This window comes from Ambystoma mexicanum, chromosome 6q (genome assembly GCF_040938575.1).
Source record: "Ambystoma mexicanum isolate Mex_15411 chromosome 6q, UKY_AmexF1_1, whole genome shotgun sequence".
NCBI classification, from domain to species: domain Eukaryota; kingdom Metazoa; phylum Chordata; class Amphibia; order Caudata; family Ambystomatidae; genus Ambystoma; species Ambystoma mexicanum.
The window spans coordinates 5,484,469-5,509,823 of NC_090937.1; the positions used below are offsets into that span (position 1 = coordinate 5,484,469).

A 25,355-nucleotide genomic window follows, 5' to 3' on the forward strand; every position below is an offset into this window, starting at 1 on the left:
CCGAGGGAGGAGGGCATGACAGCCCCCCCTTATCTGCCCCCAGGGAGGGCTACATGAGATGCTCTGCCCCCCCATTTGGGGGAGAGGTGGAGAGGCGCACCCCCCATTACATTTCAAAATTTTCCGGTGGTTTAGGGTGCCCCCCCTAAAGTGCAGCCTGCCATTTTCAATTTGTTTACCAAACTTCCCTTGGCGCAGATGGGCACATTGGAGTGCCAATCAGTCCCCAGGGTGCCCAAACCCTACTTCCCCATCCATTGGGGGGCCTGTCTGACGTTTAGGGGTGGGCTTCTCCCCCTACCCCAAATGGAGTGTGTGGGTGCCCCTCAGACAGCCCTCCCTGGGGTCAGATATCTGCCTGTAGGAAGGGGCAAATGGGTTTTCACTGGGGGGGGTGAGGTTCAGTAGACCACCAGGGATGGCTTGCAAGGGGGGGCATACTTGGAAAGTATGAGTGTAGATTTGTTTTTGCTGGTGTGACCGTAGGTAACAGGTTTTTTGTTTTGTTTACAGCGTTTTCTACGCGGGCAGCTGCAGCGTCATGTGAGTACTGTTTTTTATTATTCTTTGGTTAGGGCCCACTGTCAGTGGGGTGGGTGAGACTGGGGCAGGATTGTTGGTGGTGTGGGTGGGAATGGGCCATCTGGGCAGATATTTTGGTGGGCTGGGACACAATTGCAGGGGCAGGCCACAAATTGCCCCCATGCCAGCAGAACATTGGTGTTTCCCTGGGAGTGGATGCCTCGCATGTGGGTTGTCCGTCTGCAAGCCCAGGCTGCAGCTCTGGCTGTGCTACGTTACAGGTGTTACCTCCGGGGAGGAATGAGGATCCGGCCGTGGATCCCTGGAGCTGCCGCTGTGCTTAGGGGACGGTACACCTCCAACCGTCCTGGAGTTGCGGCTGGGCTGCATTACAGCTTTTCCCTTCAGGGAAGTATTGGCACACTGCCGGGACTCCCTGGTGGGGAGAAGCTGTAACGCAGGCCAGCCAGAGCTCCAGCAAAGTCGACAGTAATGTCCTTGGCCTTGGGCACCCTTCTCCCAAATGGGTCTTAGGCGGGGCTTGTGGGTAATACATTCTGAGGAGATTTGCGAAAAGTCAGACATCTTTGGATTCCTACGGGTGTCTTCTTTTCAGAAATGCATAGGGTTCGCAGTTTTCCTTGGTGGCTTGGACACCTTAGGCCCATATCTATATGGTGTGCGTGTCTGAAAAAATCCTGAAATTTAGCTGTCGGAAAAGACTTGGGGTTAGCCGTGTTTTAGGCTTTCCCCTTTGCGCCCAGGAAGTTGCACCCACACATGTGAGGTACTGTTTTCATCAAGACACGTATGGGGACGCAGGAAGGTAGGCCATGTGTTGTTGGCGGCGTGTTTCGGTGGGTGGCCAGAGCGAAATGTTTGAGAATTGTTTTTATTTCCAGCCAATTTCAGAGAACTTTCCCTCTGTCCACTCACCGAAACACGTCAGCAACAACAGATGTCATACCTTCCCGCGTTCCCACAGGTGTCCCGACGAAAACGGTACCTCACATGTGTGGGTGCACCTACCTGGGCGTAAAAGGAAAAGGCTATCCCACTGGTAACCCCAAGCCATTCGGCACAGCACATTTTGTTCATGTGGGCAACGTACAGATTTGGGCCTAGGGTGTTCAAGCCAGCAAGGAAAACAGGGAACCCCATGCATTTCCCAAAAGAGGACACCCGTGGGAATCCACAGAGGTCTGACTTGTGCAAATCGGCCCAGAATGTATTACCCAGAACCACCGGCAAAGTCCAAATTTGGGGGTAAAAAACACAATTTCTGCACATTTCACTCTGCTCACCCACCAAAATACGCTGCCAACAACACATGGCCTACGGTCCCGCGTTCCCACAGGTGTCCCGACGAAAACGGTACCTCACAATTGTGGGTGCACCTACCTGGGGGCAAAAGGGAGAGCCAAAAACGCGGCTAACCCCAAGTCTTTTCGGACAGCAGAATTTGATGAATTTTGTGGAAGTACACACCATACAGATTTGGGCCTAGAGTGTCCAAGCCAACAAGGAAAACTCGGAACTCCATGCATTATGACCGCCTACATGTGGGAAAAAAAGGGGCCCAATTTGGCCGAGATATCTTATGTAACAAAAAAGTTACAAGGCATTGAATGGCGACATACCAAAATCACCAAAAAAGGCCTTGGCACTGGGGGGAGGGGACCCATGGCACTTAAAGGGTTAAGGCTCTCTGAATATCGGATGTCCTCCGCCATTCAGCTGGAGGCCCGAGAGGCGTCCTGTGGATAGTGGCCAAAAATAAGTTCTCGCAAGGCATTAGAGATAGGTGGGACGGGTCCCCGTTTCACAGAATTCCCCCCAGTCCCCAATTTCTACAGGCAGCTGAGCGTACCGAAGGCTACGGTGGCCGGTTGAGGAGGAGACGATCCCAAAGGGTCAGGAGCTGAAAAGCGAATGGTGTGTAGATTGAGAAAGGTGGCAAAAAACCATTGTATGCATATTAAGTTGGGAAAGTGATAATGGGAAGAAAGTAACAGAGGGTTGGTGGGGTATTTAGTAAACTACGAGGAGCGTCATATAGAGGTATGCATATAGGACAAAGGGCGTCACAGATTAAACCCATAATCCTACGTCCAAGGGATGTCTAGAAGAAGTTATTTCAAAATCCAAGTGGATATACCTAGGCTACGAGCGAACAAAGTTTGCTAAGGGAGATACCTCACTGGAACGCCCTACCTCCCACAATCCGAGGTGAGGCCTCCCTCAGCACATTCCGCAAAAACATGAAAACCATCTTATTCACATAAGATGCGTCGCACCAGTCGAATACATATCATATGTTCCTAATGCATAAGCTGTATTGTAATGACTAACTGTACCAACCAAAATATCAGCTCTATGCCTTGTGGAATTCATAATGTACCACTGAATGCCACTATTCCTGTAATAAGCTCTTGCAAGTAACAGCACCTCATGGCCCATGGGCTGCTTGCGCGCTATATAAATATAAATAAAATAAATAAAAATAAAAAATAACTTACACTCCAATCAGAGCTTTTATAACGGTCATAATAAGAAGCAAGGAGCCCAGAGACGAGATATATGTTGGGGCCCGACAGTTTGTCTGTTTGTATATTGTATTTATTAAGGAAATAATGAAATGTCGAGGAGCGCCAAATAATAGATTGTGGTAAAAGGCTGAGAGTAGATTTATTTAGTCACCAATGGTATTAACTGACTAGGTAGCCTGAAGTAAAGTGAGACAGCGGTTTGGAGCGGCGACGATTGGAGCACGCTCATATGTATGTATTGTTTTTCTGAAAAGTATTTTCTGTGTAAAATAACGTTAAGTATTGACAGTCGATTGTGACTTGTCATAATGGAGGATGTTACTCCGCTCATGCACTTGTGCAAACAGCTGCCAAAGAATGCACCCAAGCTTAAGCAACCTAGTGCAGAATGGGTTAAGGGCACGGCAGATAAAATGTTCATGCCATGGCCACAAGGGGGATCACAGTCAAAAGCAGTTTTGCAACACATGACCACATACTTGCATGCTGTGTACACGGGAAAGAAATCGGAAAAAAGGTTAGCTAGCCTAGAGCTTTGGAAAAACATCAGGAGGAACGGAATACCTGCCTCCTGAAGACGGGATGCTTAACCAGTGTAAAGATGGGGGTGTTGAGCCTTCTGCTCCCCCTACCGCGCCTGAAGCAAATGGCGATAGTACAAAAGATGAAAGATTGTATCCATTAAGGGAGCTTAAAGCAGCGACAGGATACAGTAATCTGATACATGAGCCGCCTGCGTATAGCAGTGATGAGAGCCCAGAGAGAACTCCAGAAAAAGATGTGATCTCTAAAGTCCGACAGGATAAAGAGAAAACTGAACGGCCGAGTGTGACCCTAGATATCCAAAGAGACATTAAGAGATGGAAGGGAGAAAAAGACAAAGCTGACGAGTTATCGATCATACAAAACGAATGGATGGGCGGTCAGATGTTGCTCAAACTTGATGGGAAGAGCATCAAGGAAGTACGACAAGGGTAAGATCAAGACGAGCAAGATAATATGACAATAGGCAGAGAGCAACTGAAGAACGAGACAGGCTAGAAAAGAAAAGAGAAGAAGAGGAAGATCAGAAATTAAGAGATGAAAGGATGCAAAAACGCAGAGATGAAGAGGTGCGCAGGGCTAAAGACAGAAGAGAAGCGAAAAGACAGGAAGAAGAAAAGGTTAGGGAGGAAGCAAAGAAACAAAGAGAATTTGATGAGGAATTGGAACGAAAGAGAAGACAGAGGGCATGCAACATTGATCACATTGAGAAAGAGCTAATGGAACAAAGTCCAGTAGTAGTATAGGAAGACATACAGGAGTTCCTCTCATGGAAGGAACCGATGCAGGACCCTCTGGAGTAAACCTACAGGATAATTTTGAGATAGGAAGTATCAGGGATAGAATCGAGAAGGCTTATCAGGAGATGAGGACAAAAAGTGAATCGAGAAATAAAGAGAATGACGATCGATCTGAAATTACCCAATCACGAGGCAAGGAGGGAAGCCTGTTTAATCTTGAACATAGAGCCTTGTCTTTTGACAGGCTGACTCTAAACAGAGACGACAAGGATGACAGCCATACTAGTTGGGGACAAGATATGTCAGACGAAGACAGGGAAACCTTCAGTGGGGAAGAGGTTATTAGTGCGTACGGTCCAGAGGGGTGTTTTCAGACTGATAAAGAAGTGAGGTGGTCAGATTTGGCCTGCCTAAAGAAAGGATGCCAGAGCCTATGGTGCGCCCAGAGCGACCTAAAAGGCTACGTCATAGTGAGAGGGGGAATCGCCACCATATGTTAGCAGACTGAGGTCATTGTCAGGAAGAAGGCGATCAGGAACCATTTTATTTATTTTATTTATTTGTAGTGCGCCGACCGCTCGCAAGCATCGGGGCGCATACGAGGAGACAGAGACACAAAAGAGGATAGTACATTGGACGTGACAGATTGACACATAAGGAAGTTAGCAGTAGGTGGCGAGGGTTCTAATCAGGGATTACTTGAAGAGCAGAGTTTTAAGTTTTTTGCGGAAAACATGGAGATTGGTTTCCAGTCTGAGACATGTCGGACATGGATTGTCCCTACTATGGATAGGCAGACGGTGGGAGACAACTGCGATTTTGGGATTTCACAATTTCCCTTGTTAGAAAAAGGAGGGGCCAGACCGCAGTATATCCCAGGGCCCCAGATGGATAAGGACACTTTAAGATGTAAATTGCCCAGTTTAATGTCGGGGGCGGGAAATGGATCTATGAAATGGAAAAAAAATGACAGGAGCAAACACGTTCGCTATAAGGGACATTAAGGGTCTTCTAGCAGCTATCCTTGGGGAAAGGGCTGACATTTGCACGAGAGCAGGATACTCAAGTGTCACAGCGCACGATGTTGCACCGTTTAATAATTGTAGAGCGGCAGTCTGGAAAGCGTTTAAATATCCCGATATGTCAGATATGGGTGCAATTATGGCATGCAAGAAGCAGGAAGGCAAAGATCTGCTTGCTTACATTCAGAATTATCAGGAACAGTTGTCTTTGGAAACTCTAGAGCCTTGGGGGAAATCAATACCTGTATTCTATCATGTTTTATGTCCGGGATTGACATAACAGGTGCAGAGACAGCTCAAGAAGCTGGTGGGTATGGAAGCAAAGCCATGGCCAGAAATACAGCTGACCATTGCGCACCATTGTTGAAAGAGAAAAATCGGAAGACGGAAGATGCTAGGAAGCTTGAAGAAGCCAAACTAGTACATAAGAAGCTGTCGAAATATGCTATAAAAGGGGCGATGTTGACTAGCGGAGAAGGGCTAGGAACACAACAGACAGCAGCTATGCAGCAGGTGAATATCCAACGGCAGTCGGATCAAGGAGCAAAAACCGATTTATGTCGAGAGGCGGGGGAGGCTATCAGAATAATCAGGGAAACTTTCTGAATAACCAAGGTGGTTTTCAGAATGTGCAAAATGATAATCTAGGCATGCAGGGAGGGCAAATTAGAAGACCCCCTCATGTGTGTTGGACATGCAGAATGACAGGACATATTGCGCAATCATGTGGGAGCCAAAGGTATGTGCAAAATGGGCAATTCTCAAGAGGGGGGGGGCAGCTTATCCTCCAGCATATAGCTCACAAAGTAGGGATGGGTTCGGCCAAGATCGGATGGTGTATCAGGCACAAGCACCACACACACAACAGGCTTTGCAACCACAGTAAGCACCATTGAATTCGCCGCAAGGGAAGTCACAGCACACACCGATGCAAATACAGCAGAGCGCAAATACAGGACAGCTATTGACTCCTAGAGTAGGGGTTGTCACCATCAAGGGTGGGAACCCTTTCACAGCAACAAGCATGTACCCGCTATAGGACAGCTCACAGGGTGACTTGATGTGTTCAGTACTATCAGTGACGCCAAATCCTCAAGAGGAACCAAGGGTTGAGGTTACCATAGGAGGCAAATCCTTTATTTTTTAGTAGACAGTGGGGCAACTCGCTCATGTATATGGGAGGGAGATTTTTTGTGATCAGGAAATGCCATGAATGCTCAAAGGTTCTCGGGAGCTACAAGCAGAGTTCCTTTTACTGAAAAATTACCAGTTTCCATAGGAGTGCGATATGTCTGTCCCATTGTTGTATTCAAGGCAGACACCAGGTAATATACTGGGCCGAGATTTAATGACAAAGTTAAAGATGACAATTTCCTTCACTGATTAAGGCATATTGTGTTCAATGCCAGGAATACATTATTTAAATGTGGGCTAGCTCATTATGGCATTTACAGGGAAAAAAGCTCTGTGGGGAACGCTGTTAGAGCCTCAAGTTTTTCATTATGAGGTACACATTTTGTTAACGTGGTTATCCGGTTTAGTGGGCAAGACTATGAGAATACTTGATTAATTTCTGGTCAGGCCACAGATACCTATGGACGAAGACAGGGGACAGGTTTTTCCCTTGGAATTACAGGCAGCCATAGTGCGAGAGGAATTGGCCATGCTCTAAGGATTTGATGATGAAGGCAGGCCATGGAGAACAGGGATTGCTATTGGGGAAGGATATCGATTGACTGATGTCACTGACAAGGTTATGTTTAAAGACGACCCGTCAGACAACAAAGTAGTGTTCGAAATCAGCATTATGTATTGGATCAGGACAGAAAGAGTAGAGGTTCCATAGAAGATGATGATAGTGCGGCAGCGTCCCGCATTTTTTGATGATGATATGGAGGAAGTACCAATTTCTTTGTGGACTACTGGCCCTTATGACGTAGGCCTGTTAAAAGGGGTGGGAGAAGTTAAAATTAAGTTGAAGCCAGGAGCAATTTTACCGCAAGCAAGACAGTATCCCATGTCTCGTGAGGCAACAAGGGTATTTTCAAGACTATGATGGAATAAGACATCTTAGTGACATCAGAGTCACCATGTAATACTGCAGAGTATCCGATTAAAAAAATCAAAGGGTGGGTCATGGTGTTTAATTCAGGACATGAGTCCAATTAATCAGATTGCAGAGGCAGAGTTTCTTCTAGTTCCAAATCCTGTGATGACTTTGTACAGCATTCCCCCGGAACCGCAATATTCTACTGTGATTTACTTGAAAAATGCATTTTTCTCAATCCTGGTGATCTTACATCATTCACGTTCCATCAGCCTAAGCTGAAAAGTACACATTTGCCCCAGGGGTACTGTGAGTCTCCATCGATCTTCAATAGGGTTCTGCAGATGGACCTAGGCAATATTGATTTACCAAGTGTTTCCTACAGTATGTATATGATATTTTGGGCTGTAGCACAATAGAAGAAGAGTGCAGACGAGACTCGATTCAGCTGATTATTTTAGCAGACAAAGGATATAAAGTGGATAAAGAGAAGGCCAGTACTGTCAGGAAGAAGTGTTGTACATAGGACAGTTAATCTCGCATGAAGGAAATAAAGTTACACCTGAAAGAGCTGAGGCGATCTTGAAAACATCAAAACCACACACGATAAAGCAAATGCAACAGTTTTAAGGACTGTGTAATTATATTAGAGCATGGGTATTTGATTATAATTCATACAATAGTCATACAGAAGACCCTTGTTGCATGCCCTGAAGAAGGCACAGGTGAATAAGAAAAAAATGTAATGGACTGAGGAAATGGATTTGATGAACTAAAAAAGGCAGTTTGTACAGCTGCGGTTTTAGGAATTCAAAATTATTCGGACTAGTTATTTTTATTCTCGCACACGAATGGGACAGTCATGACAGCAGTACTCGCACAGAGAAACTACATTGGGGTAAAAACCCTTAACATATTACATTGGGACTCTGGACCCAGTCATGAGGGGTCACTTTCCTTGCGAACCATCGCTGGCAGCAGCAGCGTTCGCTATTGAGCAATCTGCAAGCATAGTGATGGAATGTTCCATGACGTTACTGGTTAAGCATGCTTTGTTTGTGGTTTTGGAGAAACCTAAGAGTACACCAACGTCTCAAAGAGCTTCTGCTTAGGAGGTGGTTATATCGAACCTATCGATCGAAATAGTCCGGTATAAAATGGTGAATCCTGCCACGTTTGTAGCCGAACCACTGGCACTGGATGAGCAAATGCATGATTGCCTAAACTATAAAGAGTTTTAGGACGAGCTCCTGAGGGTAAAGGAGAATGCACAAGCAGCTGGGGCGGTTCGCTTTATTGATGGTTCTTCGAAGATCGATCAAAATGATGGAGAAAGGCATTCAGGCTCAGCTGTGTTAAGACACAGAGCCAATGGGGAATTTGAAGTGGTAGCAAGTGCGAGACTACCGTCTCATTTTTCAGCACAGGCCGCAGAATTGGTGACGCTTATTGTCGCGCTCAAGAATCATGCATGGCAAGAAGTGACGGTGTACAGTGACTCCTCCTAAGTGACGTCAACTGTGCATGCAGGGTGGGGGCGTGGCTTGGCAGTCATGGACTAGGCTGCTCTTCTTGGGATCTCCTAGATCCGACAATTGATCCGGACAGGCGCATGCCTATTAACTGCAAAATCCAACAAGAAAATAAGATGACTGCAATATGAAGGATAGCGGACGTTAACGCACGTTGCTGCGAGCTGATGGTGAAAGTACACCAAAAGTTACAGAACTTTAAAGTCCCGGACGAAAGCCCCCGATCTACAACCAAGATGGCGGCGGGCCCGAACAAAGGAATCCCAGCGCGCAAGGACAGTGCCCGACAAGAAGAATGCGATGACTAAAGAAACCGGCGTCCTCGCGAAGGGTGCTGATTGCAGCAGGCAATAGCAAACACGCCCAGCGGGTACGTGGGGAAACCCGACAGAGGAGAGTGGTCTCATCCCGGGCACCAGCGAGACAGATGCGGCAGCGGCTTCCCTGGAGAAGTCGCTGAGTGAGAAGTGCACCCCCGAGGAGGCGCTGGGAAGACGGCGCGCATTGTCCAGAGTCTCCTCATAGCGAGGACAGGACAAGCCACGAACCCGGGCTAGTCCAGGAGCCGCGGTGAAACACAAAATAAATGTGAAGTGCGGGCGGCACAAACCAGGTCGGTGCTGGAGAAACAAACGTGTGACTGCAGCACTCCAATGACGTGCCGCAGTGAAAACGCAACGGCAGCCCCGGCAGGAGAAACAAAGGGAAAGTGAGCACCGCTAAAGGAAAGGACTGTTACATGTTGCAAGTTGATGCCTCTAACCTTGCCAAAATAAAAGAAAAAGGAAACATTGAAGCATTGTCACCCTGATAAACAACGGGCTCTCGATTTTATGGAACAGGGCACCAGACCTCGGAAGAATGGTACAGTAAAACGCGCTGGGTGTGAGGCACGCATGGGATAGCTCCCCCCCCCGTGAGATAAGAGAGGCGGATGCTAAGCCCAGGGAACTAGGTGACTGCCGTTAGAGAGTGCGGGCACCGAGGCGGGCATTGAAGCGAAGCCACAAATACAGAGCGCATGACAAGAGAGCCCTGGGGAAGCGTGGCATGGGGATTACACAAAGCCGATGCAACGCAGGAAAGGCAGCAAACAAGCCCCAATACTAAGTGCACGAGAAACTAGCTGTGCCACAGGAGGGAGGATTTAACGGAGGCACACACTCCATACATCAGAACAAAGAAACTACTAGGAGGGCGAAACTGTGGAGCACACCCCCGGTGAAGACAGGAAGAATGCCATACAGCTAGAATAGCTGCTGCACAACAATAAGACCTCCGACGTCACCCGATGTGATAACTAGGACACACGACACCCATAGCCTCAGTTGAACAAGTTACTTTCTTACCTGGTAACGTTCTTTCGATGGGATGGTCTGACGACGTTTTCCATATCTATGACAGGTAATGTCCACAGCTGTGCTGGTTCGGAAAATCTTTGGCGTCTGCGTCGATGACGTTGATGCGCCGTCCCCGAGGACCTCCTCCGACGTCACCCGATGTGATAACTAGGACACACGACACCCATAGCCTCAGTTGAACAAGTTACTTTCTTACCTGGTAACGTTCTTTCGATGGGATGGTCCGACGACGTATTCCATATCTATGACAGGTAATGTCCACAGCTGTGCTGCTTTAGAAAAGCTTTGGCGTCTGCGTCCTGCGTCGATGCGCCGTCCCCGAGGACCTCCTCCGAGGTCACCTGATGTGATAAGTAGGACGCACGACGCCCATAGCCTCAGCTATAGTTTTTTCCCCAGATCGTGTGCCACCAGTTTTCTGGCAGTCAGACACACAAGGCCTTGCAGAACGCAAGCTGCAATCGCAAAAGAAATTCTGCAGCGGGGAAGGCAGGGAGGGAGCGATATGGAATACGTCGTCGGACCATCCCATCGAAAGAAAGTTACCAGGTAAGAAAGTAACTTGTTCTTCGAGGGGATTGGGTCCTCCGACATATTCCATATCTATGACAGACTCCCAAAGCAGTACGAAGCAAGGAGGTGGGAAAGAATTTAGAATACAAATTTAGCATGCCTATCAAATTTCGGAATAGAGAACTGCCTTGCCAAAGGCCAGATCTTGCCCTCTGATGGAATCGAGGGAATAGTGACGTACAAAAGTATGTACTGAAGCCCAGGTGGCTGCATCACAGATGTGACGAATAGGAACTCCCCTCTGCAGAGCAGTAGACGCAGCCACTCCTCTGGTAGAATGGGCCCGCAAGCCAGCCGGAGGGTCCTTACCCGCCAAGTGGTAACACTCGGAGATAGCTAAAATAATCCAACGAGACAGTCTGTTTCGTCACAGCTTGTCCCAAACGCTTTCCAGCGTAACCAATGAAAAGTTGATCGTCCACTCTGACCCGGGACATGCTTGAAATGTAAAAGCTCAACGCTCTCCGAGGATCAAGCCTATGGAGCCTCTCCTCTTCCTTACCAGGATGTGGAGGAGGATAGAACGCCGGAAGAACAACCTTCTGGCTCAAATGAAATTCTGAAACCACCTTCGGAAGAAAAGAAGGACAAACTCTAAGGACAACCCTGTCCTTATGAAACACAGTGAAGGGTGGCTTAACTGAAAGTGCCTGTAACTCACTCACTCTGCGAGCGGAAGTAACCGCAACCAAAAACACATTTTTCAGAGTTAACAGCCTCAAAGGGCAAGAATGTAAAGGCTCAAACGGAGCACCCATAAGAAACTTAAGAACAAGGTTCAAATCCCAACCTGGCACCAGAAAAGGTGACTGAGGAAACACATTAGTGAGCCCTTTCAAAAACTGCAAAATTAAAGGAATTTTAAAATAGGAACACTCTTCAGACGAGCGCTTAAATATGGACAGTGCCGCCAGGTAACCTTTAATGGTCCCCACTTGCAAGCCCCTGTGGGCCAAAGAAAGCAAAAACGACAGAACCATGGGAATGTCACATTTAAAAGGATCCACATTCTGAACTCTGCACCAGTCGCAGAACTTTCTCCAACGGCAACGGTACAGAGACTTAGTTGCCGGCCGCCTGGCCGAAAGCAACACCTCCATCACGTCTTCAGGGAGGTCCCAATCCTTATACCTCAACCTTTCAGAAGCCAAGCGTGAAGATTGAGGGATCTGACCTCTGGATGGAGAACCTGACCCCCCTCCCGTGAGAGCAGATCGTCTCGGTAGGGAAGACGACGAGGAGGGCAGATGGACAAGTCTAGAAGGTCCGGGTACCATGTCCTCCGGGCCCACGCCGGAGCAATGATCCGGGAAGCGAACCTCCGTAAGGCTCCTTTTGGAGGAAATTCCCGCAAGCAAAACCTTTCACACTTCCAGGTGACACTGTTGGCGAAGAGATCCACTTGAGGGGTCCCCCAAAGGGCAAAGATCTCCAGGAGAATCTCCTGAGCCAGCTCCCACTCGTGAGAGATCGAGCTCTGCCTGCTCAGAGCGTCCGCCGTCTCGTTGTTGTCTCCGGCCAGATGAAGAGCCGAGATCGAAACTTCCTGCTGGATGGCCCAGAATTCGAGCTGCATCGCCTCCCTGCACAGCGGAAGTGACCCTGCCCCCCCCTTTTTGTTGAGGTAGTGCATGGCCACCGTGTTGTCCGCTAGAATCAGGACACTCTTTCCGTGCACAGTCGGCAAAAAAGCCTTCAGGGCTAGCCTGACGGCCCTCAGCTCCAACAGATTGATATGGAGTCTGGACTCCGACGGAGACCAACGACCGCTAACTGTCAACTCATTGGCATGAGCTCCCCATCCCGTGAGGGATGCGTCCTTCACGATCGTCACCTCCGGCCAGGGCAGCCAAAATGGGGCCCCCTTCATCAGATTGCCCTCGACGGCCCACCACAGAAGGCCCCGGGCCACCGAGGGCGGCACCTGAACAGGGTCCGACAGCCTGCCGGAGGACTGAGACCACTGGAGCTTGAGTGCCCACTGCAAAGATCTCATCCGCAGACGAGCCTCTGGCACCAGAAGAATGCAGGATGCCATGAGGCCGAGCAGTCTCAAGAACTCGGACGCTGGGAGATCCTGGGCAAAATGAAACTTGTGCACCATCTGCTGAATGTGAAGAGCCCTCACCTGAGGAGGAAAACACTGCTCCAGGGACGTGTAGAGCACTGCTCCGATGTACTGGAGCCGTGCGTTGGTGTCAAATGGGACTTCTTTAAATTGAGGGAGAAGCCCAGCCTGTGAAGGGAGTGGCAGGTGACGGACAGATGATCCAGGACTTGCTCGGCAGAGCTCGCCCTGATCAACCAATCGTCCAGGTAGGGGTAGACGTGAATCCCCCGTTTCCTGAGATGTGCTGCCACCACCACCATGAGCTTGGTGAAAACCCTCGGGGCGGAGGTCAATCCGAACGGCAGGACCCGAAACTGAAAGTGCGAGTCGCCAACCGCGAACCTCAGGTACTTCTTGTGCTTGGGATGGATCGGCACATGGAATTAAGCATCCTTGAGGTCGAGAGACACCAACCAGTCCTGAAGTTGAAAGGCCTGGAGGACTTGAGAAAGAGACACCATCTTGAACTTGTCCTTCCTGAGGAGTTTGTTCAAATCGCGCAAGTCCATGATGGGTCTCAATCCCCCGTCTTTCTTCGATATCAAAAAATAAGGGGAATACCATCCCTTGTTCCTCTCCGCTACAGGCACCAGTTCTATGGTGCCTTTCTCCAGCAGGGCTTGAATTTCCTCCGCAAGGAGCGGATCCGGACTCTTCAAAGAGAGGCTCCCTGGTGGATTGTCATGAGGCCTCTGCAGAAAAGGAAGACAGTAGCCGTGGGTTATGATCTCCAGAACCCACACATCCGAAGTAATGGCTTACCACTCTACAAGATGCTGCGCCAGCCTTCCCCCAACCGGCGAACCATGGGACCTGGCCTCAAGACTGAGTGGTAGCGGCTGCGGCGTTGCCCAAGGGCAAAGAGGCAACTGCCCGAGCGGCCTTGGTACCTCGAGTACCTTTATTTCCACCTCTGGCACTCTTACGATGGCCTCTTTGACTGCTAGCTCCCCTCGCTTTACTGAAGGACGAGTAATAGCGAAAGGAACCTCCCTCCATTGCTGTCCCCTAGGACGAAAAGGCAGAGGTTGGCGAACTGCAGCGCCCAACGACTTCGCTGCAGCTTTGGAGGTCTGCAACCTCTCAAGGCTCTCGTCAGCCTTGCTGCCAAAAAGGTGTTCACCGTCAAAGGGCATGTTGAGGAGCCGGGACTGCACATCAGGAGCGAACCCAGACTTCCGCAACCACGCAAACCTGCGCATTACGGTGCTCGCCACCATGGACCGGCTGACACAATCTGCCAAGTCCAAACCCGACTAAACGGCCTCACACATGGCATCCTTGCCATCCTGAACCATAGCAAGGAAACCATCCCGTTCGTCCCCCTCGGGAATATGTTCAGCCGCTAATGCAACACAGTTCCACAGTGTGTGTGAAACGAGACAAGGCACATATGGAGTTGGCCGCCTGAAGCGCCATACCCCCCGAAGAAAACACTTTCTTCGCCCAGCCGTCAAAACGTTTGTCGTCCCTATCCGGAGGGATGGTAGGATACGATGCCTGCTTTGCCGGGCCGTAGCCGCCTGCACCACCAAACTCTCCGGAGTGGGGTGCCTAGACAAGTAGCAGGGGTCGCTACTGGCTGGACGGTATTTTCGCAACAAAGACTTGCCCACTGCCGGGAGACTCTCCGGAGCAGTCCAAGCCGCCGCCACCCTTCTCTGCAGAGCCATATGAAAAGGCAAAACCGGGTCAGTGGGGGGACCGAGATCAAGGTTGTTTTTGAGATCATCCTGAACGAACTCCCCTGGGGGAGCCGACCAATCCAAGTACTCGGTGACCCGAGACATAAGGCGCCGATATGAAGAATCGGCATGAGTGCCAGGCTCCGGCCTACAAAACTCCACCTCCGGAGAGGTGTCCAGTCCACTGGCATCATGCAGCGACTGCCGCAGGTCATCAAACTGGCTATGGCCCGAGAGAAGACGGCACAGGATCACGCGGTCTGGAGCGCGTCAAGGACCGGGACCTGGAACAGGCATGGCGAGAACGGCTACCCTTGTCCGAGCGGGACCTCTCCCGCGAGCCGTGCCGACCACCCGAGCCCAAAGGCGTACGAGCAGTGTCTGTCGACCGGTGCCGACCGACCCCACTCGGCGGTGCGGACGGACCGGTGCCCTGCGATTCAAGAATCGCTAGCATCTGCTTCCCGAAGGAAGCCCATTCCTCCGGTGTTGCTTGCCTGGAGGGATAAGCGACCCGCCGACGGGCGGAGTCCTCGGAAGAGGACGGGGAAGGCGACCTATGCCAGCGCTTCCGGGAATGCCTCGAAGAGGCGGAGGAGTGGCGAGACCGACTCCTGGAAGGAGACCCATTGGACTTCCGACGATGACGCGGAGAGTCGCCCCTTGAGTCATCCGTCGAAAGCCCCGCAGACCTTGACTTCCGGGGCTTAGACACCAGGCCTACCGACAGCTTCTTCTTGCGTTCCCGCAAGGCCTTTGCCGTGAGCGACTGGCAGTCGACACAGTCGTCCGTATCGTGGGCCTCCCTGAGGCACCAGAGGCAGGTGTCGTGCGAGTACATGACCGACATCTTGGACCCACAGTCCCCGCATTTCTTGAAGCCCGGACACGGGGTCGAAGACGAAGAAGACATCGCCACGAACAGGTCTTCACAACAAACCGAACAGGTTCAACGAACCGAGAATTGAAAACAGCAAACTCCAACGAGTTGAGGCGTACCGAGATTCACGAAGCGAACATGTTCGCGGAAAAAACGGAACTGAGGCTATGGGCGTTGTGCGTATCACATTGGGTGACGTCGGCCGTCGGAGGAGGTCCTCGGGGACGGCGCATCGACGTCATCGACGCAGGACGCAGACGCCAAAGATTTTCCGAAGCAGCACAGCTGTGGACATTACCTGTCATAGATATGGAATACGTCGGAGGACCCAATCCCCTCGAAGATCTGGTTATCCCCACCAAGCTCAAGGGAAGAAGACTCCGGACTGGATCTTCTCTGAGTCGTTGAAGGGAAGATAGCTCAGGGCTACAGCAGGGCTTCACCAGGACGGGGTAGTTGCAGCAGCCGTTTTTCTCTCCACTTTCTTCGGTTCCTTGTAGTTCCAGTGGTGACTCTCTGACTTCCAGCCCAAGAGACCTGCCTTTTATGCGCAAAACCCCCATTCACACAGCCTGGCTGTCAATCACACAGCAGGGCGGTTGTCCAGACCGGACAACCACCTCAGCCAATCATGACAATGTGTGACTTGGGTTTCCTAGGATACCTTGTGCAGGGGGTGACTACACCCCTCCCTCACATTCAGCCCACCTAGACACCCAGGCGCCTGGAGGAGGGCTTCTAGGTAGAGGCCGGCCAAAAGACAGTGAACAAAGAAGGCAAACCTAGTTTGCCGCGCAAAGTAAAACACAAGAAGGACTTTAACAAAAAGAACTGGCGAATAAACCGCACCAGAGCCAAACGAAAAAGGATTTGGTCAAGCGGGTTTAAGTTTGAGGCTAACACAATAGCCTACAATATTACAACGGTTATATAAGATAACCGCGGTAGAAATTTAGGGGTGATACCATTGCCACCAGCCATGTCTAAATGTTAAAAGAGCGAAACAATGCTCTAGGAGGTACAGTTAAAAAGAGTTAAGAGTTAACTCTTCCAGCACTCCATGTAAGATGGGGTGTACTGGGTCTGTGGTTAAATTTGACTAAGTAAAATCAATGGTAACTTTACCCTTTTCTGGGGGACAGTGAACGACAACCCTGTGCCACTGTACAGAAGGTGCTGTGTGACACACAAAAAGAAGGGGGCTACTGAAGTGGTGTACACCAGAGCCCACAATCACAAAAACAGATAAAAACACATAGCAAAATACAAGTAAGAGTGGGGGAAAAGCTCACACTCTTACCAAGTGGAAAGAAATAACTTAAGAGATCCAGCAAAGCTGCTGAGGGACTCACTAGTGAAAGGGAAATTAGCCATAGAATGAGAATTCTCCCAAACAGCCCCAAATCAGGACACAGTGACATACTATTAAGAACCTATACAATAAATTGAGCCTGTATATGGCAGGTGCAGCGATATGGGGAGGAGACTTTAATTGTACACTGAACCCGAAGATAGACCGTTCAGACAATAAACAAGACAGGCCCTCCCCGGCAGCTAAGGCACTACAGGCTCTGTTCACAGATTTCCGCCTAGAAGATACATGGAGGGCCCACCACCCACAAGATAGACAATATTCGCATTACGCTGCCCCACAAAACTTGTATACAAGATTAGACTACATGTTTGTAACACAGGAAATGATAGCAGAAACAGTACAGGTAGAATACAGGGCAAGGGTCCTATCAGACCACTCGCCACCGGTCCTAAAATGGCAATACAGACCCCCCAAGAGCCAAGATACCGACTTGCGACTAAGAGCGTAAGCGCTGAAGGACATGATATTTAGGGAGGACCTGAGAGAAGAGATTGTAAGATATTTTGAGACCAATACTGGGTGCGTGGAATCAGCGGGCACTTTGTGGGAAGCCTTCAAGGTGGTGATGAGAGGGATAGCGATAGCTAAATCCAAAGTGCTACAAGGAGGCATAATGAGAGACCTGCAGCAGGCAGAAACCGAACTCTAGGTAACCTTGAGTAAAGGTGGGGTACGAAGGAAGATGCTTGTTAGGCAGAAACCTGTGCAGTTCCCTCTGGGACCACTGTAAAAGATTTAGGACTTCAGGTGTTTGGCAGTAAACCCACCTGGTAGCAGTCTGTACCACACAGATTCACTTGGTAGCTGTGGCTGAGCAGTCAGACTTCTCTTAAGAAGTTAGGCAGCATACAGAGTATTCACAATAGGTCAAAAGGACACAGTAGAACAAGTAAACACTGACCAGAGCTTGGTGTAAAAGAGATAATTATTTATTTAAAGCCCCATCTAGGAAAACACACAGGCACTAATAGTAAGCAATTCAAAAACACGCTCACTAAAAGATATACACTCCCTTAAAAAGAATATTAGACAAGTCTTAAGTAAAGCCCCACTTATTTTCAGACAGCGGTGAGCGCTTAACGTAGATGGCACTCTAATAATTCGTTTAAAAAAAGGGAGAGAAAAGCAGAGAATAAATTGGAACAGATCCCAACACTTTTTCACGAACACAACAAGAGAGGAAGGCAAGTAACACCGTGAGTTTAGAGTCAGTAGGCCGGATCCACTTTAAGAGGATCAAACGAATTGTGTCCAAGGTCACACAGTTGCAGTGCACAAGAGTCTTGTAAAGGTTCAAAAAGGAGTTGGACCAAAGAAAGAGACCAGTTAGAGGGTCAAGGCGGCCAGCCCAGTCCAGAAGGTTAAGGGGTTACTATTACCTTGTAGCAATCTTTAGAAAGGGAGGCCTGGCAGACACGGTACCTTAAAGTGGTGAGAATACTCCAGCGGGGGCAGTTGTTTCTGGCAGCGGATGCAAGTTGGTGCTTCGTCCGGGGGAAGAGAGGATCTCGTTGGGGAGAAAGACAGGAGTCCGTTGCACTGCCAGAGAAGAAACCAGCCGCAGAGTTTATCAGGTAAAGGGAGCGGTCCTTTAGTTCGCGGTCCAGTGGTAAGTGGCTATCCGGTTGCCGGGGTGCTTGGCACGGGCAATTCGACCACTTAGCCGGTCGGGGGTGTGAAGAGAAGAAGGTAAACTGGTTGTGCCCACCAGTCAGGGGAAGAAGCCTCTCCAGCCGGGAGATCTTCTCTGTCGTCGGGAAGTGGTGAGTCGGTTCCGCAGGGCTCCACCGGTGGTGTCGTCGTGGTAGGTCGGCTCAGCTTCTCCCTCGACGGATTCTCGGGTCCTGTGGCGACTTCTGAAGTTCCAGTCCCCAAAGCCTTGCTTTTATGCAGCATACCCCCATTCACTCAGCCTAGCTGTCAATCAAACATGCTAAGTGGTGAGCCGGCCGGCTCACCACTTGGGCCAATCACACAAGAGTGCGACTTGAGTTACCAAGGTAACTCAGTCCAGGGTGCCTAAACCCCCTCCTACCCCCCCTGTGGTACCCAGACAGAGTGGCACCACTGTTGGAGGCTTCTGTGGAGAAGCCCGCCAAAAAGTGGAACAAAGGGCTTGACTTGGGTTGGAGTCACAGAAGAGAACACAAACGCCATTTTAGAATCGAGTCCTGGCAAAAAATACCAACCGGCGAATTAATATTAATTAAATAAACCGGCGGTATGTTCGAGGCTATGAGAATTAAATAATTAAAGTTGGTAGCCTCGAACAATGGGAAAATCCCATAGGAATATATTCGCAGTCGAATATAAAAAGTAGTATCCACTGCCACCAGCCAAAACTCGATCAGGGGGGACGGAGACGTGCCCCCTCGACTAACAGACCCCGGGGCAATCGAATTGCCCCGACCAGTACGTCCACAATATGATGGTTTGTACTGGTTTCTGTTCATAATTTGGGACTAGTAAAGCCAATGGTGACTTTACATGCCCTGGGAGACAGGAGTCAGTCCCAGGGTATGGAGTCTATGGTGGGGTGTCACTATCACACCCCTGTGTTACTGCACGGAGGGTGCTGTGTAACACACATAGTAAAAACATATGAGACCTGTTATGACCCGGTCTGGGTCATAGTGATATAAACAGGATACAGTTGCAGGTATGCTTAATGGTTGCTTTATTCAGGTTCTTCAGTTACAGGTACAAATCAGGTCTCATCAAGTCCATAAGGAGATAGGAGGAAATCATGAAAGAAACCCACTGGCTCCCACCACCCAGGCTTCCTTAGATCAACTGCCTGGGTTAGAACCCATTCATACACAAACACTCCACGCAAGCTCATGCATTCCACTAATGACATCACCACATACATACAGCATACAGAAGGTGAACCATAGAAAGGAAGGCTAATCCTAACACCTCCTTCCCTTACAAACCATGCAAAGAAAGATTAATCCTAACATCTTCCCTTACAAACCATAGAAAGGAAGGCTAATCCTAACACCTCCTTCCCTTACAATCCCAATCAATCCAGTCTCACACCTCAAGCACACCGTGACCTAAAGCGGTCATCACACCTAACCATTGGAAGGGCCTCAAGCATCAATGCCCTGCCAGTTGTGATGCCGGAAATGCATCTGAGGGACAGGGCCTCTGAATCCTTGTCCTTTCTCTGTTTTTACCGTGTGTTCTGTCATGTTTTCTGCCCAGGAGTCCATGAGGGACTCCTGGCAGTGCAGCTCTCTTTTGATTTGGTGAACAGACCCATGGGATACCCTTATGGCACCCATGGGTAGGGGTACAACCCTGTGCCCCTAGTGTATGTTTTTGGGCACCTGTGGGTGGCCCACAGAGCAGGGTATGGGCTGGTGGCAGCTCCATGCTGAATTTGACAGGTGCTCTGGGTGTCCTCCATTTTGGGATACCCAGGCCCTGCCATTGGAATCAGTTGATTCCTGATAGGAAACAAGATGGCCCCTGTGGCCTCTTGCTTTCTATTGCCTGTTATCTTGTTTTTCCCAAAGTCCTGGGAAGCCCTGACTCTGTCCCTTCCCCCTGACTGGCTGTTGGGTGGAAGTTCCATATATGGTGTTGTTGTGAAGGCCCAGCTAGACTGACTGGAGCCTTCCCAGTGACTGTATGTTGTGGGTACCTCCTGTGGGTGGGACCTGGGTGAATGGAGTGTGTGACCAATATACACTCCTTGTTGTGGTTGTCTGGTTTCTGGCATGAGAGACAAAGACTGAGACAGCCCTGCCCGAAACTGGCCTGAATGCAGTGTGTAGTGTTGAATGGCTGGGTACTTGTCCCAATCCACATTCCTTGTTGTGAGTGTCTGAAAGGGAGGAGTGTGGCCTGAATGCACTGTGTGCCTGATTGGCTGACTGACTGCATGAATGCCCTTCTGTGTGATTGGCTGCTGTGTGTGTGCCAGCAGTGTGGATGAGAGACAGAATAGTATATCTGGGGACCTCTCACCACTGGAAATTGTTCAGAAGCATTCAGAAGCTGAGTCTCCACTCAAGAGTAACTGGATTTGCTGATCCTCGACGTCCAGCTGGAAGAAGAAGACTTGCTGTGGCATTTGCTTCGACGGAACTGAAGGTTGTCGAAATCGTCGAGGACTGACCCGAGAGAGGACCTGGTAAGGCGCCCTCTTCCCGTGCTCCGAGGGACCATCGAGCACCGCTGAATCTTCGCCGAAGCGCCCTGGAAGTCAGACCCTCGAAAGGCTGCCGACCCGAGACGGGACCGCCGAGGAGATCGAAGTGAAGCACCCGGACCTCGACGCTGTCGAAGTCCATTGCCGTCGACCAGGGTTCGCAGGTCTGTGTAACCGCTGGAGGCCCGTCGAAGTTGTGTTGCCCAGCCGTGGGAACCACTTGACGCCGTGCCGCCGACGACCGGAGCCGTCCGCTCCTTGCCTAAGAACATTTGACTCGAAGGACTCCCTCGTCCGCACCGTCGACCGCTTTTGCCCTGCCGGAGAAAGTCGAGGACGACCAACGCGCCGAGGAGAATCCGCCGGTGGGTTTCCCGCCACCTCACGATCCCAAAGACTCGAGCGACTCGACGCCCTTGCTGGGCTCCCGTCTCTACAATCTTTGCGGTCCAGAACTATTGTCATCGAGGTGCCCCGCACACCTCCGCCGTGCAGGACGCCGACGCCCCGACGCCGACGAGCACCGCTCGGACGAAGCTGCCGCCTCTTCGACATCGTTCTACCTCGTTCGTCGACGGACGTTCGACGCCCCGTGCCTCCCGCTTGAAAGGGAAGGCATTCAAGAAGGGCCGTCGATTCCCCGTCGCCGAACCCCGAGGTCTTCGACGTTTCTCTACGCCTCTCGACGATCCGTGACTCCTGCTTAAAAGGGGGTCATTCAGGAAGGATCTGTCGACGCCTCTTCGAAGAACTCGACTCCACCAGGTACATTGGGGGGGTAAAAACATTGTAGGAGAGAATAAGACTGTTGAACAATATATGGACTGGGCTTGTGTCATATCCCTTTATTTTACAGGTTGCCCAGGTGGGGGGATCTCCACACAGAACTGTGTCCAGTGGTAGGGGCCAGTATTCTGCCTATTGTTTCAACCCTCTGTTATCTCTCCTCTCTCTATTGCTGGTTTCCTTCTTATTGATCTGTGTGCCATTTTAACAGTATTGTGAATGCACTTTAATGAGGTCTAATATTAGTGGTACCACTTTAGAAATTGTAGATATTTACCATTGCTGATTTTCCTGAGCACAAAGTGCGTTATTGTGATAAGTGTACATAACCCTTGAATATTAATTATATAAAGACTGTGTTTTCAGTAATACAGTGTGTGGACATTCCTTTGTGGGGGCTTGGGGATACACTGTACTTAAGAACCAGCCTGCATCACCTCCTGAGAAGCTAGGCCTTGATTGCTCGCCCATCGCTACCGTATTAGAGAATCTTGGCTGGGGTCCTCTGTGCCTCCCCTCTACCATATAGAGAGCAGAAGTACAGACCCCCCCACCGGTCTTCTTTACAAAGCTGGTGGCAGCGGTGGGATGCTTATGGTTTTAAGACTCAGTGTATAACCGTGCCACTTACAAAATATCCGCACTTTATTAGATTAAGGTTTGGGTGTGTACCAAATAACTGCATTACAGGCAATGGAGCCCATTGCAAATGGTAAATTGACTCGGATGAGCTTAGAGGCTCTCCAGAGTGCTTGTGAAGCCAGGGAGTTGGACTTTGTGGATAAGTCTAGGGCTGAGCTGATAGCTGCCCTGGTGGACTACCAGACTGATGGTGAAACCCTTGATGAAGGGGGGGATGCAACCAGTGAGGACTCTGCCCCTGGGGTTGTCGCTGAATCTGTTTCTGGGAATGCCACCATTCCTGCTGCCTCTGTTCCAAACCCCAGCAATTCCATGGAACTTGAGTTATTAAGGATGAAATTGGCCTTTGAATATCGCAAGTTGGAAATAGAAGCTGAGCTTAAGAAAGAGGAGCTGGCACAGCAAGTGGAACTCAAGAATAGGGATCTTGCGCTCAAAGACAAGGACACTGAATGTCAGAGAATCCAGCTAGAGAGAGCTAGAGTGGAGACTTCAGCTAGACCAATTGAGAGTGGCAGGTCCCCAGCCACCAAGTTTATGAAAGATTTGGTTGGTGTGTTTGTGGAGGGTTCAGATATCCTCCAATGGATTGAAGCGTTTGAAATGGCTTGTGCAATTCATGATGTAGATAAAAGAGATTGGGCTAAGTGTTTGTTAAGCAGAGTGCCTCAAACTGGATATGACTGTATTCTGAAGCTGAGTGTGGAAGAAAGGGGTCAGTATGAGTGTATGAAGTCTGCTTTGATTGCCAAGTTTGGCAAGACACCTGCCCAATACCTTAAAAGGTTCAGGGAATTTAAGAAAAGAGAGAATGTGTCTTGGGTTGACTGGGTGAGTACTGCGCACATGAACATGATGGGGTGGATTGATGGATACAAGGTGAAAACTTTTGTTGAGTTGTCCCACCTCTTGTTTTTTGAGCATTTTTCTGAAGCCTGTTCACCAGAGCTGCGTCAGTATGTGGCTGACCAGAACATTTTGGACCCCTTTAAGCTGGCTAGGTTGGCTGACAAGTGGGTCTCCCACCGGGTGTCCCCTAAGGACTCCAGTGGGAAGGACAAGGACAAAGAAAAGGGGGCCTCTCAGAAAGCTGAGGAGTCCCAAAAGCAGTCACAGTCGGGTAAACCAAAACCTTCCTCTCCTAAGACCCAAAAATCTAGTGGGGATAAGTCCTCTGTGGGTGGGAATAAGAGTAGTGGTCCACCTGCTGCAAAGCAGGCTCCCAGTGGTTCCAGTACCGTACCCCGCACTCCTGGCACTTGTTGGGATTGTGGGGCTCTGGATCACAAAAGGGGTGACCCCAAGTGTAAAGGTAAGGCACTTGGAGTACAGGCTGTCAGCCTGACCTACCCTTACCCCGTGTCTGAGGTGGAGGCCACTGTCCTCCCCTCCTCTACAGGAATCACATTTGGTGCTCCAGTAGAGATTTCCTTAGTGTCCCTTGGGGCCTGGGACCAGTACGCAGAAGTACTGGCGACTATCCCACAGAACACCCGTAGATTTTTGAGAAGTGTCCTCTTGAATGGCCAGCCTTCTACTGGTTTGAGAGACACTGGGGCAAGCATGACAGTGGTGGACAGGACCCTGCTCAAGCCAGAGGACTATGAAGGTGCTCCTCTGCAAACCACCAGGTTAGCTGGTGGGCCTCCCAAATTATCGCCTGTAGCCCTAGTCACACTCATGATTGGAGACAAGACAGCAAAGCTTCCTGTCCTGGTTCAGGACAATGTCCCTGCTAACATTCTGTTAGGAAATGATCTAGTAGAGTTGGGGTTGATCTCGGATGGTCTTCCCATGACTGCTGCTGCAGTCACTAGGTCACAGGTGACACCGGGTCTGGCTGTGAGTCAGGTATCCGAGCCAAAGGCGAGGCCTAAGGCAAGAAGAAGGAAGACCAAGAAGGCCACCTCTGTGGAGGGAACACCTTCTCTTCCTGCTGTTCCGACAGCACCCAATGGGATCCATGCTCCGGACGGGCTGGGTCCAGCGGAAAACCCAAACTCAACTCCTGTGGGAGAAGAGACAGAAGACTCTCCTGTGGGAGAGGTTCTCAACCCGGAGGATCATCCCGACCTTCAATGCTTGTTAGCTGAAGGGGGACCCTCCCGGGCAGACTTCTGTAAGGGACAGAGAGAGTGCCACTCTCTCGAGGGCCTGAGGAAACAGGCCCTGTCCCAGGCACAAGGTGAAGTGCCTAGGACATTCAAGATTTATTGGGAGGGTGAGCTCCTTGTTAGTGAGCCCACTAAGCCCGAACCTGGTGCCCGCAAGAGGTTGGTGGTACCCCAGGTTTACAGGCCCTTCCTACTGCAGTTGGCGCATGAGGTGCCCTTGGCTGGTCATCTTGGGACCAAGAAGACTAAGCAGAGGCTCTCTGCCCATTTCTACTGGCCACGGATGGGAGTAGAGGTGGAGTCCCACTGCAGGACCTGCCCAACTTGTCAGTTGTCTGGCAAGACTGGAGGCAGGGTCATTGCCCCACTGCAGCCATTACCAGTGGTTGGCACACCATTTGAGAGGGTGGGCATCGACATCGTCGGTCCCCTTGACCCTCCCACTTCAGGTGGACATCGGTTCATCCTGGTCTTGGTAGATCATGCCACCAGGTACCCTGAGGCAATACCCCTTCGGACTGTTACTGCCAAGGTGGTTGCCAGGGCTCTCCTGGGCATTTTCACCCGTGTTGGATTCCCCAAGGAGGTTGTCTCTGACCGAGGATCCAACTTCATGTCTAGTTACATGAAAACCATGTGGGAAGAGTGCGGGGTAACCTACAAGTTCTCCACCTCTTACCACCCCCAGACCAATGGTCTGGTTGAGAGATTT

At 50.1% G+C, this 25,355-nt stretch overlaps 1 protein-coding gene across 2 annotated transcripts in view; it reads right to left on the reverse strand.

Annotated features, from left to right (window-relative positions):
- The window catches only part of TDRD7 (tudor domain containing 7), a 2,843,905-nt gene that overhangs the window by 1,230,051 nt on the left and 1,588,499 nt on the right, over positions 1–25,355 (reverse strand). The gene's annotated exons all lie outside the window — the stretch shown is intronic.